The sequence below is a fragment of the Phocoena sinus genome, chromosome 5 (assembly GCF_008692025.1).
Source record: "Phocoena sinus isolate mPhoSin1 chromosome 5, mPhoSin1.pri, whole genome shotgun sequence".
Lineage (NCBI taxonomy): Eukaryota > Metazoa > Chordata > Mammalia > Artiodactyla > Phocoenidae > Phocoena > Phocoena sinus.
Genome location: NC_045767.1, coordinates 31,130,229 through 31,147,643, shown reverse-complemented (window position 1 = coordinate 31,147,643; position 17,415 = coordinate 31,130,229). Strand labels below are relative to the sequence as shown.

Here is a 17,415-nt window from a genome sequence, read left to right as displayed (position 1 = left end):
AAAATGACTCAAGAGTTTTAGTATGCTCTAGAATTAAAATAGAGAAAGAGAAGGCAAAAGGTGAAATACATTTCACATTATAATAATGAGTGGGTTACATAAGGGGAAGGTCTTCTAGCACAGACTATTTTTATGAGCTGCATATTCAGAGATGGCACAAAGTGAAGAAAAAAGAGGCAGATATTTTAGTTTTAGAATTCACTGACACTTTAAATTTCTCATTGTTTCAATAATATTTTACGTCAATTAAAAAAAATAACATCTATCTTTTGCTCTGCAATAACCTAGCCTAAGGGCATTTTTAAACAGATATGAGAGGTCTTTGGCTCAATTAAAGTACATCATAACTCCTCATACAATCAATAGATTATGTAGCCTCTGGTCAATCGGATTTACTTTGAATGTTACTTTTTTGTTGCTTAAGCTGATAAAAATTTCCAAGCAGCATAACTGCAAATGGTTTTCACTAAAGGAAAATCACCTGTGAATAAAAGTATTGACTACATATCACCTTCTTAAAATCTGCAGTTGGGTTTTGTGTAAGATGAGATGAAAGAAAACGTTCACACCGAGTTAGGGAATCTTAAAAAATAAATGATATATAATCTCATTCTAACAGCTGTATGCCACTGGGTATTACACAAAAAAGCATGGACCTAATCCAACTCCCAGAGAAGACTCTTTCTCTCTCAGTCCCTCTCCAGGCTTGGAATTTCTCTAGGTACTTGCCTTCTTACTCACTGGGGATAAAACAGATGATTTCCAAGAGCTTTGTCTGAAAATGTGGTTGGCTAGATGTTATCTAATCAAACCAGGAAGGGGAGCTACACCAAGTTACTGTGGATACTACTTACCCCACTCCTGACTCTTTAGTGATGGAGAGGGAGAAAGAAAATACCATTCATTCACTCCTTACTGAGTCCCAGGCAACTCTGGATATGTTACTCCATTTATTCCTTATAACTGCCTTGCATTTTATAAATGAAGAAACTGAAGCTCATAGAAATAAGCTAAAAATCACACAGCCTGTAGTTGGAAAAGCCAGAATTTAAACCCAAAGCTGATTCCAAAGTTCATAGCAGGCCATTTTGCCTTTCACTCTGGAAGTTTAAACTCACAGCTATATGCAGACTTGCTCAGATCAACGGTGGTCCCAGGGCACTCTTTGCGTGAGTGGATACCAAACTTCCCAGCCACTCCTGGGCTGCCACAGTGTGAATCTCTGCTTCCAGATGCAGACCTAGGACCAGCAGGCACCCAGCCTCTCAACTGACACCTGTACAGAAACCAGGCCAGCAAAGCTTCTTGAGGGGGCTTCCCTGGTGGTGCAGTGATTAAGAATCCGCCTGCCAATGAAGGGGACACAGGTTTCAAGCCCTGGTCCGGGAAGATCCCACATGCTGCAGAGCAACTAAGCCCGTGCACCACAACTACTGAGCCTGCGCTCTAGAGCCCATGAGCCACAACTACTGAGCCTGTGCACCTAGAGTCCGTGCTCCGCAACAAGAGAAGACACAGCAGTGAGAAGCCCGCGCACCGCAACAAAGAGTAGCCCCCGCTCACCGCAACTAGAGAAAGCCCATGTGCAGCAATGAAGACCCAACGCAGCCAACAATAAATTAAAAAAAAAAAAAAAAAAGCTTCTTGAGGGCAACAGACAGCCCTAACATCAGCTCTGAACATGGAGAACCTACAAGTGGAGAGCTGTTCACCGCCATGTAAATATGGATCTTCCGAGATCCATGTAATGGATGAAATTATAGTATGTGCTCACTTGCACTTGCATTCTCACTCTCCCTCTGGATACTTTAAGCTTCTGATCTTTCCAAACTTTTAAACTAATGCAAACTCAGAAATGTGAACATGCGTCTTTTTAAGAACCTCAGAATACATTACGTGTCTTAGGTTTTTTTTGTTTTTTGGGTTTTTTTGCAAAAACTAAAACATAGGATTCTCTAAAATCAGAAAGAATTTCTTCAAAGGAATATATTTTAGCATCATTGCTGAGATTTTTTTATTCCTATGGTTGTTTTACAAATTATAGGCTTTTCCTGTCTGCCTTTAAAAAGTGGCATTTCTGCCATTATGTTGAACAAATGATTTTAGCACAATGTGTGTATAAATTTGTATGTTATTATATACAAATATACATTGTATTATGAATTTTATGTTAATGATAGTGAGAACAAATAGTAAATGACAGTGAGATTAAAAAGTTGACTTTTACATAGGCGTTGGAAAGTGTGTAGCACCAGGGAACTCAGATTACCTTAACATGTGATATGAATTTCAGGTGTGTTTGGTGTGTGTACATGTATGTGTGTATGTGTAGGGTGGAGAACGTGAAAAAGAGAGATGGAAGTGGGTTGGTAGAGAGGCTTTGCAGAAAAACGATGCATACAACATGGCAAATCTGGCAACGCTCCCTAAAATGTGGATTACACAGTGTAAGACTTACAAATCGTACACAAGATTCCAGGACTGCCTACGCCAAGTCTTCTCACTGCATGTGATATAACAAACTATTCACTAGGAGACACCCAGAATACCTGTAAGAAAACCGTCTAGCAGCTGGAGTCTTGTAGTCATGGTACTAGAGCCATCTGGCCAAATGAGTGAAGTGATGGAGGAGTGGTTTCAGCGGGTGTAGAAGTGTTAGCTTCCCCCGCAGGAGAGCAGAGCATAGAGGGAGAGTAGACAAGAGCCCGAGAAGAGCATCTCAGAAACTCCCTGGTGACTGAGGGCTGTGATACATTTACTTTACTGTGATACATTTTAAATAAAATTGCCTTCACTTACAGAAACTTGATTAGTATTCTCCATGCAACTCTAAAAGGTGCTACCTCTGCTTCAAGGTAATTAGAAAGAAATCACTTCAAAAACTTAGAAACCCACCATTAAGAAACTCAACCTCTACTACCACTTTTAGTACCCTCAGATTCAGATTTATTTCATTGTCTTGAATCGAATGAAAAAATACTTCAAAATAATAATTTCTATGATTTTGCATTTTGGAACCCTGCCTGTCTAAAAAGATCATTGGACAATGATTACCATAATGTTATTATCTCTTGAAACTCTCAAATTCACATATTCAGATGTCAAGCTTATTTTTCTTTTCAGAAGAAAAGAGCACCTGAAGTAAGCACCCAGGTAAAGCTTTAGAATGACATCACAGGAACTTTGAGTGGCAACAGGATTATTCTGGTGGCAGAGGTTCTGAGGACCAACAGGAATCCTATCATGGAACCATCTCAATGGGATCACTTAACCTTTCAAGAGTCGCAGTTTGACCTAAAGTCTGTGCCAGTAAATAGAACAGATGTACTCTACACTTGGAGCCAGGAAGCAGGAATTTTGCCCATCCTCACTTCACATTTAATTCCCAATACTCCAGTGCCCAAGTGATAAGGTGCTTCAGAAACAATCACTGAATTACTGAAAGGTGAGAATATTTTGACTGATCCAAAAATGATTTACAATGTTTTTAGAGAACCATTAGAAAGCAGACCATCCTTAAATTATAGGGTTGTATTTCCAAAATGTAGCTTCTTAATCTCTTGGTTTCTGCTCACTGCAGAATAAACACTTCTATGTCAAAGAGGAAGTCTCCTCCCTCAGTGGAATCTTCCTCAGATAATAGAGATGGAACTAAGGCAGAAGCCTGCAGAGGCATCAGAGGAGGATTTAGATACCTACATATGTGCCTCAGAACAAAAAGCATGAGAGTGCTATCTTGAAGAAAAATCACTCCCTAGTTTGATTAAACCTCCACATCTAACTAACGTGAGAATGTTATATCAAATTACTTTGTAAATTATAAAATGCTCCACAATTATAGCATGGCAATTTAAAGTAGGCTATAAAACCAACAAGTCATTCAACTAATGCAAATTTAGATAAAAAGTGTCTATTAATTTTAAAAACAAATTAATATGCAAATGCTAAACTACAGAGGAAAGCAATTGAAGAAATAAAGCATTACAGCTTATGTGTGTTAATTAAAAAATGGCTTTGCAGGGGCTACCCTGGTGGCGCAGTGGTTGAGAGTCTGCCTGCCGATGCAGGGGACACGGGTTCGTGCCCCGGTCCGGGAAGATCCCACATGCCGCGGAGCGGCTGGGCCCGTAAGCCATGGCCGCTGAGCCTGCGCGTCCGGAGCCTGTGCTCCGCAATGGGAGAGGCCACAACAGTGAGAGGCCCGCGTACCGCAAAAAAAAAAAAAAAGGCTTTGCAAAGACTGCATAATCTCTCAACGTCTATAAGCGCTCATGCTTCCAAAGACTCCTACGCGTTTGACTGAGACAAACGTTCATAATTTATATCGCCTGTTGTGTTACCCTACAGGATAGATATTAATAATTCTTGTTATTAATATAATAAGAATTATGTGACCTTAGCCACGGTCACATAATATGACTTAGACTATTTCAATTTAAGGTTCTCTTTCGAGAAATATTTAATCCTTGGTGGTTTTAATTCTGGGAAGGAAAAGTCATATTCTACTCAAGAGGAAAATAAATAGCTATAGTCGCAAGCCTGGTGGATGCCTTTTTTTAATTTGAAAGAGAAAGAAAGTGACAGCAAACGTGGAGATGGTTTTGTTGGGTTCAATGTAAAGAAAACAAAAATTCATTCAAAACTTGGAAGATTTCTTCCATGATATTTGCCTTTTGTAAATAAATAACATGACTCATTTAAAGATTTACTCATATTTAAGCCAATTAAGTCCTTCCCACACTAATTTTAAAACATAATTATATTTTCTAACACCATAATATTTTTAGCTTTCTTATGATTAAATGTTCATAATGGGAACATAAGAAAAGTAAAGAATTTTATCATGTGCATTTTTTGTCATTAAAAATCTCACATACAGAGCATACGAAAGATAAAGACTCCATTTATGCATTAATTTACAATATTAAATTGTAATGGATGCCTAATATTCCACTGAGGTTGATTTTTGGTATTATAAACAGTGTTTACATATTTCTATATAAATATTTGACTATTATGATTATTCCTTATGATACAACATGGGTAATGCAGTGTTATTCCAATTATAAACTTCATACATTTTATTTATTGATATTGTAGTATATAAAATACAGATTATATATATTTTCTAGGATATAATTCTACATGTGTATACATATGTATTTATTCAGACATATATTTGTAAATCTATGTATATGAAGAGAGAAAGAGAAAGAAAGAAGAAAGAAAGAAAGAGAGAGAAGGAAGGAAGGAAGGGAGAAAGGAAACAGAAAGGGAGAGAGGGAGGAAGAGAGAAAAAATATATGAAAATAGTGGTTATCTCTGGGTGGCGGAATTATGAGTAATTATTTCTATCTTTAGAGTTTTCTAGACTTCACAACATTTTACTAGCCTCATGTCTTGATTATAAAAATATTTATTAGCACGATACCTAATTCACTGCAGAAAACTTTTAAACAGAACCTTAAGTCAAATTTTTTCCATACTAGGTTCATTCACTCCAAGATCTAGGTCAGTGATTTTGAATTCCATTTTCAAACTTTTTCTCAATTCAGGGTGTTTTTAGTTACTTGGAAGAATCTGAAAAATTCTTAAACTATTCTTTAAAATTCAGTAAGTAAGGTTTTTAAATTCACCTTCTGTGTATGCCCCACATCGTTTCTAGGAGTAGGGTTGGGGTAGAGACAGGGGCAGGAGAGTTTTAGAGGAGTCAAGCATCCCCCATGTACACTGGGGATCCCTGCTCAATTGAGTTTGCTGGGAATCTTTGCAATTTTGCAGGGCAAAATATTTGGGTTTTGGGATTTAGCTGTATTATTTTATAAAGCCATTTAAAGCAGTGGTCCCCAACCTTTTTGGCACCAGGGACTGGTTTCGTGGAAGACAGTTTTTCCACAGACCGGGGTGGGGGGATGGGTTTGGGATGAATCGAGAACATTACATTTATCGTGCCCTTTATTTCTATTATTATTACATTGTAATATATAATGAAGTAATTATACAACTCACCATAATGCAGAATCAGTGGGAGCCCTGAGCTTGTTTTCACTTGTCACTCACTGATAGGGTTCTGATATGAGTCTGCAAGCAATTGATTTATTATGGTGTCTTTGCAGTCAAACCTCTCTGCTAATGATAATCTGTATTTGCAGCCGCTCCCCAGCGCTAGCATCATCGCCTCAGCTCCACCTCAGATCATCAGGCGTTAGATTCTCATAAGGAGCGTGCAACCTAGATCCCTCACATGCACAGTTAATTAGTAGGGTTCGCACTCCTAAGAGAATCTAATACCACCACTGATCTGACAGGAGGCGGAGCTCAGGCAGTAATGCGAGCGATGGGGAGCGGCTGTAAATACAGATGAAGCTTCTCTCGCTCACCCGCCGCTCACCTCCTGCTGTGCGGCCTGGTTCCTAACAGGCCATGGACCGGTACCGATCCGGGGGACCCTGATTTAAAGGACTTATGCTTTTGGATATAAATGTGTATCGAACTTCTAAAACATACTACATCTCCAAGCCTTTTCACCAAGTGGCATGGAATCAGGAAGGTGTAAATAAATAAGTTTAAAAACACATGTTTAATAGGATACAATAAATACATGGAATACACATGAGTAGAGACACCTGCTCAGCTTCCACTGTTTTGAAAACACACATATTTTAAAGAATGCAAAAACCATTTTTATTGCCCAACCAATTTTTCTTAAATTGTATATAATGAATAATTTGTTTTCTGCCATGTTTATTAACATCTTTGAAAGTGTGTTATTTTGATTGCACCAGATAAATACTGGAAGCCAATTTATAAATATCTCTCAGTCTGATTAAAATTTATATAAGTGCCCAATTTCAATTTTCTAAATTTTGCACAAAAAAAAATGGATTTAGTGCTCTCTGCAGCTGTCTTAGATGTTTGTGTTAATAAATGCATTAATAAAAGCAGAGCAAGTTGATAACGTGTGAGTTGCATAATGCTTATTGCTCCAATGAAACAGAACCCAAAAAATGGAAACCTACCACAAAACTGGGGCAGAGCGGCTCTGCAAGCTAAGAAGCTTGTGTGCTTTAGAGACCAAGGTGTTTAGGACTGCCTCATAAATCTATCACTTACTGACTACCACAAGACACCAGGGGCTTTACAAATGACATCTCAGTTACAATAACTCTACAAATTAGGGCTCATTTCCATCATTTTATAGTTGAACAAACCAAGTTTCAGAGAGGTTGGGTAATATTCCCAGTCACACAGCTTCAAAAAGGGGAAACTGGAATATGGACATGGGTTTTTCTGACTTGAACCCTTTCGTGCTCTCACTTGTATCATGCTGGCGGCTGAAGCCATGAGCTTGGGCAAGATAACCCAGAGGAACAGGTAGCAGTCATCCTTAATCCTCTTTTGAATTGGATAAGAGCTATAGCTGCTCTAGCTAGAAATATCCATACAAGAAAAACTTAATTTTGTATACACACAACAAACCCCTTAAGTCCATCCATGGATTCTCTAGCAAATCCTTCATCCCAGGTCAAGAATCCCTGGGTAGACAAAGATAATCATTTTAGGGGAAAGAGACGAAGAGCGTCTCCAAAGGACACTGAGGAGGAAAAGAATTAAAAACAATAACAACAAACACGAGTTTATAAAGCCAATACTGGAGAGAATTTCAAAAAGAGAAACTAAAATGAGGATTGGAAAGAGTCTATTGCATTTAACCATTAGGAAGTCAGAATATTTATTATAATTGTTTGAGCAGGGAGGTGAGAAAATTAAGACAAGAATAAGCTCTAGAGGTGGCAAGCAGGTGTCATACCAAGTGGCAACTCTGGTTGCAAATGGCCACCTGGAAGATTCTGAGGTTGGGTTATAGAGTTTGGGAAATGGCACTGGGATTAATCAGCAATGTCTACAGAAGGCAAAAATTGGAAAGCATGTGTACCAACTCTTTGCCAATCTCAGTAGACAGTTCTTTTGAGTATCTGTGTATAAAGGGAAGAACAGAAACAGGATAGTAGCTAAAAGGGATATAGAGTTGGAGAAAAGTTTTCTGTTTATTTGTTTTCACAGTAGGTGGGAAGGATTTGAAAATGTTTGCAAACCGACAGAAAACTATTAGCTGAGAGGAAAGAAATGGCTTGTAGAGCAAAATCAATATACAAGAGAACACAAAAAGAAGTGGTATCAGAGAATCAGGGTGAGGAGAAAGGGTATCCTTTCGTCTAAGAAGAGGAGAAAGAAAGTGAAGACAGATGCAGATACATTTGGATGTACAGGGGCAGAAAATGGAAATATTCCTAGCTCTAAACCTCAAGACACTCTCAAGTAGAAGTCTTCTGAGTGTGGGATGGAGGTGGGAAAAGTAAGGTTGATTATTTATTTATTCATTCAATCAATATTTGTTAAGCCACTCCAGTGTGCCAGCCATTCTTCAAGTACTAGGAATATGGTAAATGTAATAAACAAAAGAGAGTCCCTGCCAACAAAGCCCCACCTGCTTGTGGGGGGAGACAGACTGTAAGGGAATGTTTATAAATAATGCTGCAGGTGGCCATAATGGCTAAGAAGAAAAATATATGAAGATAAGGAGAGTAGAGTAGGAGGGTACCATTTCATAGGGTGGTCATGGAAGGAACAGAGGAAAAGAGGGAAAAGGAATCGCAAGAGGAATGCCCTATAAGGAGATAGTTTTCCAGTCACTGACAGTGGGTCTGGAGTGGAGGGAGCGATGGGAACGGGGCAAGGTGTGCAGTCATAGAGGTGGAAGATCCAGGTCATGTGGAACTTTGTAAGTCATGATGAGAACTTGGCTTTTAATTGGGGTGAGATAGAAAGCCTTCGAGAGGAGCTCTTGTACAGAGAAGTGACATAATCTGAATTATATTTGAAAAGGATAGTGTTCACTGTGGGGAAAAGAGTGTAAGAAGGCAAGAGTGTAAGTATGGAAGGAAGTTAAGAGGCTTTGTAATAATCCAAGTAAAATGTAAATGATGGGATGGACCAGGATAGTAGCGGCAGAGGACAAAATGGTAGATCCTGCACATATTGTGAATAAAGTGGTGCCAGATTTGAAGACAGATTGAACGCCGGGTGTGAGAAAAAAGGAGTCAGGAGTGACTCCAAGATTTGACTGGAGCAACTAAAGGAAGGAGAGGTCATTTACTGCTGTGCTGAAGGCTAACAGGAGCGGCTTTGGAGAATTTGGTTTTGGTGGAGAATTTGGTTTTGGACATGTTTGGGAGATCTGTTAAAGAGCCATGTGGGCATGTTGAGTAGATGCTTGGATATACAAGTCTAGAGTTCATAGGAGAAGTCCAGCTTGGAGATATAAATCTGGGAGCCTTTGACATATAGATAATATTTAAAACCATGCGATTATATGCAATCACCTAGCAACAAGTGAATGTAAATAAGGAGGAAAAAAGGTTCAAGGACCGAACCTTCCAGGACAACATTTAGAGACCATGAAGAAGTAAAGGAACTCGCAAGGCTGAGAAGGAGCGAGGTAGGAGGAGTACCTTGAAAGAGTGATACCCAGCAAGGAGATAGGCAAGAAAAGGGTTTCAACAAGCAGGGGGCAATCGGCTGTGCTGAATATGGTCCAGTAAAATTTTAAAGGAACCCTGATCCCTGAATTTGTCATGGTGAATGTAATCAGTGACCCTAACAAGAACGTTTCAGCAGAGTGGTAGAGATTAATGGTCAGGGACAGTTCGTCCCTTGTGGCAGGAGGAAAGGCGGGTACAGATCTAAGTAAATTATCAGATTTGGTGGTGGGAGTGTATAGAATTATATTCTGATGGTTTCTATTTTCTCAGAGAAATAACAATCAATACTTTCAACAAACTTAAATGGGAAGGAGATGCTGGAGGATTCAGGAGCAAGAAAAATGTTTGAAATAGCTAAGAAAGTTAGAGAGGGACTGGATTACAGACATGGACAGCACCACACATCCTCTTGAGATTAGTGGTTGTGGGCTGAAAATGAGACCAGTTAGCAGAGTTGTTTTTCTCCATCTGTATTCAGCTATGTGGATGCAGGTGCAGAGCAGAGGATAAGTTGGATTTAAGTAGGTTTGAGGTCTCCCCAGGTCAGGACAGAGGGAGAGGAGTTACAGGTGTATACATACAAGAGCATGAGTATAATGATGGAATGAGACACCTAAGCTGTTAAGGAGGGAAGTGGGGATATAGGAGGTCTGTGGAAGAGTGTTTTCCATTTTTTTGTGTCAGATGAATTCCATATTATATTTGTGATATACCCAGTAGGTTATCTTTAATAAGTTCAATTAGTAGAATGTCTGGTGTAATCTTTTATTATAGTTTTTAACCAGTGATGTTTTAACAATTTTTTAAGCCATGCTTTTAATTTATTTTAGCTATGTTCCTATCTCTTTAGGCTTAATTGCAGGAATACAATTTCAATAACATATACTCTAACAATAATAAAGATAATATTATCTATATTTATTCAATAAGGACTCAAAAATCTTTGGAAGTATAGAGAAATTATGCAAAATATGTTGCTTAAAAGACTGAATTTCCCTATAATTCTTGTTTCTAGACATTGTTCATGATAAGCTACCATAGAATTTCCATGAATTACCCATTCCTACATTTTCTGTAACAAGGCCAAAGAAACTTTACCAAGCAAGTCACAAAACTTTAAGGGTTACAGTGGCTATGTAAACAAAGTGCTGCTGAAATGTCAGAGGAAGACATATGGCACTTGGAGGACTCAGGCAGTCCCAGCAAGAACTGACCCAGTTTCAAAACTTCACTTCTGCTCCATCAAAGGTAATGACATCTCATTCTGACCAAATCAAGGCTTAGTTAGACCTGGCAGTCAAAGCTCTCAGCTCAGCCTCTGGAGAGACCCATGGCCCCCAATTGCTCCAGGCTCCTGGCCCCTCAAACACCTTGTTCCTGCTATTCACCCAGCCTGCGTGCCCTCCCGCCCATTCTACTTGTCAAAATCCCATCCAGGCTTTAGGGCTTTCATCTCTTTCAAAGATCTGCCTGAGGGTTTCCCTGGTGGCACAGTGGTTGAGAGTCCGCCTGCCGATGCAGGGGACACGGGTTCGTGCCCGGTCCGGGAGGATCCCACGTGCCGCGGAGCGGCTGGGCCCGTGAGCCATGGCCGCTGAGCCTGTGTGTCCGGAGCCTGTGCTCTGCAACGGGAGAGGCCACAACAGTGAGAAGCCCGCATACCGCAAAAAAAAAAAAAAAAAAGATCTGCCTGCTTTCCCACAGCAGGTAGGAACTTTATTTCTTCTGAATAGCCCCAGATCATTTTCTTAATTCTTTTATGACATTATATTCTGCCTTAAATTATGGCCATTGGTATCTTACCTCTCCTATTAAATGGTATGCTCCTTGAACAGCTAACACTTACGGTGCTGATACAATATGCCAGGCACTGTGCCTTTTGTTTTGCAGACATCACTAGGTACCATTACCAGCCCCATTATACAGTTGTGGAAACTGAGACAGAGAGGGTGAGTGACTTGCCCAAGATCACACAGCTAGTAAGGGGAAATACTGAGATATGAATTCAGGTCTGTCAGATTCCAGAGCCTATACTTTTTTAACTATTATGCTATACTGCATCTTGGACAGTGGCAGGCATATACTAAATATTTGATTTTTAAAAGTTCATCTTTATATGAATTTTTATTCAATCAACCTACTAAATGCCAGGCACTGTGGTGGTGACAGAAGAACAAGGAAAAATAAGGCATGGACCCTTCAACGGGGGAACTCACAGTCACAAGTGACACAGAGAAATTCATACATTTTCAGATTCCCACGTTTTATTGGACTTTATCTTCCCAAGCAACTGGAAAACCTTCTGACAAAGGCTTAAATTGTGCAAACTAGTTAAAATTCTCTCTTCTCACTGTGATAAAAATGATTGTATTGAAAAATAAACCACTTAATTTAACAGATAACGTTATACGGTTAATGATGCTGGGACGAAATTAGAGACTGTAATGTTACCAAGCGTATACTGAATACATTCAGCTCTTCTATAATATGAATGTTCTCAGTTGAGACAGGGAATGTAACAGCATTTTTAGAGCCACTGGCTAAATTACCTCCATTGATGAGGCTTAGCAGGTTCTTTCTGAATGCTTCTAAATAACTGCTGACAGGTAGAAGATGGTGTTCCATGGGCTGTAGCCGCGGCATGCTAAGAAGCCTACTGGGGAGAGAATAAAGCTCGAGTTCCCATGCATGAATGGTTCTGTGTCCTCCCTGGATCATGCTGACTGGCCATCCTTGAAATTGTATAAATGAAAGGAAGTAGGCCCAGGTAGACGCTTGCATTAATAATTGGTGTGAATGAAGTAAATTAGGCTAACCCACCAGGTCCTTCCTAAAGGGGTAGAGAGGCGGTACAAACCTGCAGAAATAAAGTCTGCTAAAACCATCTCTTCAAAGCTTTCGACAAACTGCAAACCCTAGCCATTTATTGTTTTCTCACTGAAAGGAGAGCTCAGGGAGAAGTTTTAGTTCACACAAACGCACACGCACACGCACAGTATAGGTATATGAAGCATGAACCAGGACATGAGAGTTATGTAGCACTGTCCTTATTCACAAAGGAAGCCAAGGGACCTGGTTCTGCCATTAAGCCAAGGGAGGATTTTTCTCTGATGTTAGAGGGCAGGTGTAGTGCAGTTTGGGGTTCCTTTAGCTCCTGGGTCTATTCCCACATGCACGATCTGTACCACGACGGAATCTGCCCCCCTTATTTGTACAGTCATGTTGTGACTGAAGGCAGGCACAGCTAAAGGCAGTCCCAATCAGAAGAGAGAGCTCAAGCAGTTCAACCAAACCATGATTCATTTTCAAATTTTTGAAGGAAACAATACGTGTGAAACCTCTTTGCTTTGTGATCCTAGAGAATACAGTTTTCACCTGCCTATTTCCTGGTGTAGACATTTCCCAGGGTTCTAAATTCTTTTCAACATCTCCCTTTCGTGAAGAGCCCACAGTAATAAAGAATAATGAGAAATATCAAACCCATTTAACAATGGGGTAGAATCATGTTTTCTTCTAACTTTTGTAGGGAAGAAAACGAATTTGTTTTTGCAGCAATATCCTTTACAACAAACATACATCTCATTCCGTCTCATGTCACTCCATAATACGTTTTTATTCTTTCACTTGCATAAACATTAATCCTGTCTAAATAAGACCTGAATCCAAAAAAGCAAAATAAAAAAGTTTATAAATAAAGCCAATAATTCAAATACTTCAACTTGATACTAAGCAGATTCTCAAACTTTCTCTTAACCCTATTTTAATTTAAATTAAAGTAAAAACACAAGTAACTAAAGATTAACAAAGTTTTGAGGTTTAATTCAAGTCATTGGAAGACAATATTATTTAAAAGTAGGAAACAGATTTCCTTCATGGTGTTATTCTATTTCTTAACCACACAAATATTTAAAAAACAAAAATGTAAACGTTTACGGCTGATTGAAAGACATCTTTACCTAAAAGTTCTTATTTCTCTTAAGAAACCGAAACCTCCATGTGCAAAAACAGAATGCACATGGCTACTTCATCTTAAGCATCACTCAAGAAACACATTTAATGTTGGTTTGTGCCATGATGATAAGAACACAATGAACTATGGGAAGTGTCATTTCTGGAAAATTAGCTGTAGATCAGCAACAGACAAATCTTTGTAACAGATGTGACATGATGACTTTGATAAGTTGAACTTTTTAAAACATGGAGCATTTTAAAAGACATCCTCAGGGCTTCCCTGGTGGCGCAGTGGTTGGGAGTCCGCCTGCCGATGCAGGGGATGAGGGTTCGTGCCCCGGTCCGGGAAGATCCCACATGCCGCGGAGCGGCTGGGCCCGTGAGCCACGGCCGCTGAGCTTGCGCGTCCGGAGCCTGTGCTCCGCAACGGGAGAGGCCACAACAGTGAGAGGCCCGCGTACCGCAAAAAAAAAAAAAAAAAAAAAAAGACATCCTCCTGGAAATGAACTAATTTAGATAGAACATACTGTATGCCATTATTCATAAGCCCATTTTCATCACTGCAGAACAGCTATGTCAGTGTGACAACATCTTCCTTAAAATTCATGTTTGGGATCCACTTTTAGTTAATTAATTTAAAAGGTAAAGAGAAAATCTGGACTCTTATCTCTGAGGTTCCCAGCAACTAAAATTCTATAACTTTCATATTTTATGCACTCTGAAACTTTCCATAATTTGAAGATAAAAATCTCAGGAAAAGATCCTTCTTCTAAAAATAAATTTTTTTTTTACTTAGAAAAATTTGAGCTACAAAACATTCTGAATGAAGAGTCAATATCCTGGTTAATTGTTACAGATGAACTATTTCTAAATTTGTTAGAAATAAATTAAAAGCCTATAAATGCCAAATATAAGAACTTTAATAATTCACTATTATTTTAGTATCCCATTACATATATATTTGGATGTTAGACAAGGAGCTAGTTTTACATAAGTACACACATTCATTTACTGGGCTTCATATGATGCCCTTGGTGGATAAAGCCAAACATTCAACTAGCTTTGGTTATAGTTTTAAAAGTAAGAAGTTTGAAGATCTGTAATTCAGGATGCTTTTCAAATACCATTCTTGGTATGCAAAGGTATTTAAAAGGCTAGCCAACACAGAGTGAGACAAGGTGGGAACAAATATGTAACAAAAGAGATGTCATTTTCTAAGAGGTTTATCATGCTGATTTTAATAGTAAGCCACCTGCTGTAGCTACTGTCAATGAGCAAAGCAGGATATAGCAAGGAAACATTTCACACCTGAAATGATGCTGACTTCAAGTCCCCAGATAAGAAACATTCTAATATAAACCATCCCCTTTTGTTATCAAAACTCTTCCCGAAAGAAATTCTTACATTGTCTATGGAGTCTAATTTACTGACAATATAAAAGGATATTATAAATCACTGAAAGTACTAAAGTAGGTCACATCTTGGTAATCACTGTACTTTAGGGCTATAGATTGAGTTCCTACTGCGATAGAGAGATGATTCGGGTCAACTTCCGATAATAATTTACAAAAATGAAAGCTTCCTATTTAATTTACTTTTAACAGAACACAAGCGTAGAAAATGATCTGGGTGCTCTAGTTATTAGAATATTTACAAAGTACTGGAAGTTACAGAAATGAATAGGAATGAAATTGTCTACCCTTTAATGATACTTTTTAATAACAAAATAAAAGCTTCTTCTCCTCACAATGATGCATAGCGGGAGGTTTCCCAACCCAAATTCATTTGCCTTGTGGTTTTGATTAAATATATGCACATAGGAAACCTCATATTATAGGAAATATATAATTTCTGTATGAGTTTCTTATGAATTATAATATTTGGTACAAGGTCAAGCAATGTTTCATTTTGTTTAAAATGTTGTAACGATCCGAAATCGCCTTCAGTTTGTTTACACCCTTCAAAGTCTCTCCTTCTAAACTCTATTAACATTACCAAACTGAAGCTAAATAAGGATTTTTTTTTCCCTCTAAATAGGGGAGTTAATGCCTATGGGAAAATAACATTCTTAACAAATAAAGCCCAGGGGATCCAGTCAGGCAAAGGAATAAATCCTCATCTTTCACACAACTTTCAAACTGGTAAACAATACAAGAATTCAAAATAGTTTCTTTTCAAGTCACGCCGTATAAGGTACAAAGTAAGTTTGTATGTAATGGCGATGCCAGATCAACTTTCCAGACATGAAGATTCAATGATTAGAGGCTTAACTTTAACATGCAAAGTAGAGGGTTGGATGGAGATGGAGGGGGGCAACAGGATAAATAATCCGCACAACTGGAAGTGGAAGTTTAGGTCATTTCCTATGTGAGGATATAGAGGGTATATTGGATAATGGTGAGACTATCTGAAGGGAAACCACAAGCTGATTAGTTCCACTCCAAGGGATGTTTTTTAAAAACCAGTTCTTATTCTTTACCACTGATTAGAAGTCTAAATGAAAGGCTACATATGGAGAAAGATATATCCATCCAGCCATTACAGCAAAAGGGCGATAAATTATCCAGGGTGCCTGCAGAGAACCCCTTAATCCACTCTTTCAATTTTCACTCTCACCTGCGAAAAAGTCTGAAACTGTATGCCAGTTGGTTGTTAATAATGTGCCCTGGGAGGGAGCGAGTTGAAATTGTTCCCCAAACTGCAAATCAAGAGACAAACTATGTGCGTCTACTCCTGTTGAGTGAAATGATATATCAGAACAGAAGATGGTGTCTGCAGTACAGGACGAAAGTATGCTTTCATGTGTCCTCTAAACTCCATGGCTCTGGGCAGCAAAGCTCTGAAGCCCTTATATTTCTACTCCCAGAAGAATATCCTAACATAGATGTAGCTAACAGAAGCCTCCAAAAGGAAGTTTGTGATATAAAATTTTAAATAATTGTTTTTAAATTTGTAGTTTCCAGATTGGATTTCTACTGTGCCTGCCAAACATTCTCCCTCCTTTTCTGTGGGTTAGCTACACAAATATGGATTTCATTTGTTTATTAATGGAAGGAAGTGGTGACTCAGACGCTTTGTACAGATGCCTCAGTTTTCCTATTTCTACCCTCCTTCCACAGAGCACTGTAAAATGTAACCAGTTCAAAGCTAGGAGGAGGGGAGAGTGCAGGGGGGCTGGGATTAGGAAAAGCAAGCCCCTTGCCTCTCTGGTTTGGTCTGCAGCCCAGGCTCCCACCCCCTGGACCTCCTGACTCCTGATCACCTCAGTCCCTGGACAGTCCATTTTGTCCTTTTCCTCAGTCTGGATGTGGGCTCTAATCAAACCTCAGCATCATCTCCTCCCCAAATCTGCTCTTCCTTCTCTAGTCTCTATCCCATGGTCTGCACTATTATTCCCCAGAGCAAGGCCTGAGAATCACCCCCACTTCTCCATCCTCCCCATCCTTACATCTAGTCACACATTCTGCCATTTCTACCTCATTAATACACCCTGAATCTATCCCATTCTCTATATCTCTCCAGGTCATTTTATTTCTCACCCAAGTAACTGCAACAACATATTAACCATCTCTCTCTTCCCCTTTGTCTTCCTCCTATCCTTTAGCAAGAGTGATCTTCCTAAAATGTTTGTCTGACCATGCTACCCCACTTCTTAAATGCTTCAGATTGTATACTTTTAGGATAATTACTTAGCATGGCATGCAAGGTCCTTCACCACATCCTACCCCAATCCCTGCTTTCTATTTACTTCCTCATCCCCTCCTTGAACTTTACATTTCAACCTTAATAAGCAGTTTTCCTAAATGCCATTCTTTCGTGTATCTCAAAGGTTTTGAACATGCTAGCCTCCATGAAAACACTGCACAACTTAGACTTTTCACGTTGACAACACTGTGTCTTAGATCCGAGGCACCTGATCCCT

General features: G+C 39.1%; 1 protein-coding gene across 1 annotated transcript in view; it reads right to left on the bottom strand.

Moving 5' to 3' along the window:
• COL25A1 (collagen type XXV alpha 1 chain) overlaps positions 1-17,415 on the bottom strand; it is a 478,322-nt gene that overhangs the window by 179,276 nt on the left and 281,631 nt on the right. The gene's annotated exons all lie outside the window — the stretch shown is intronic.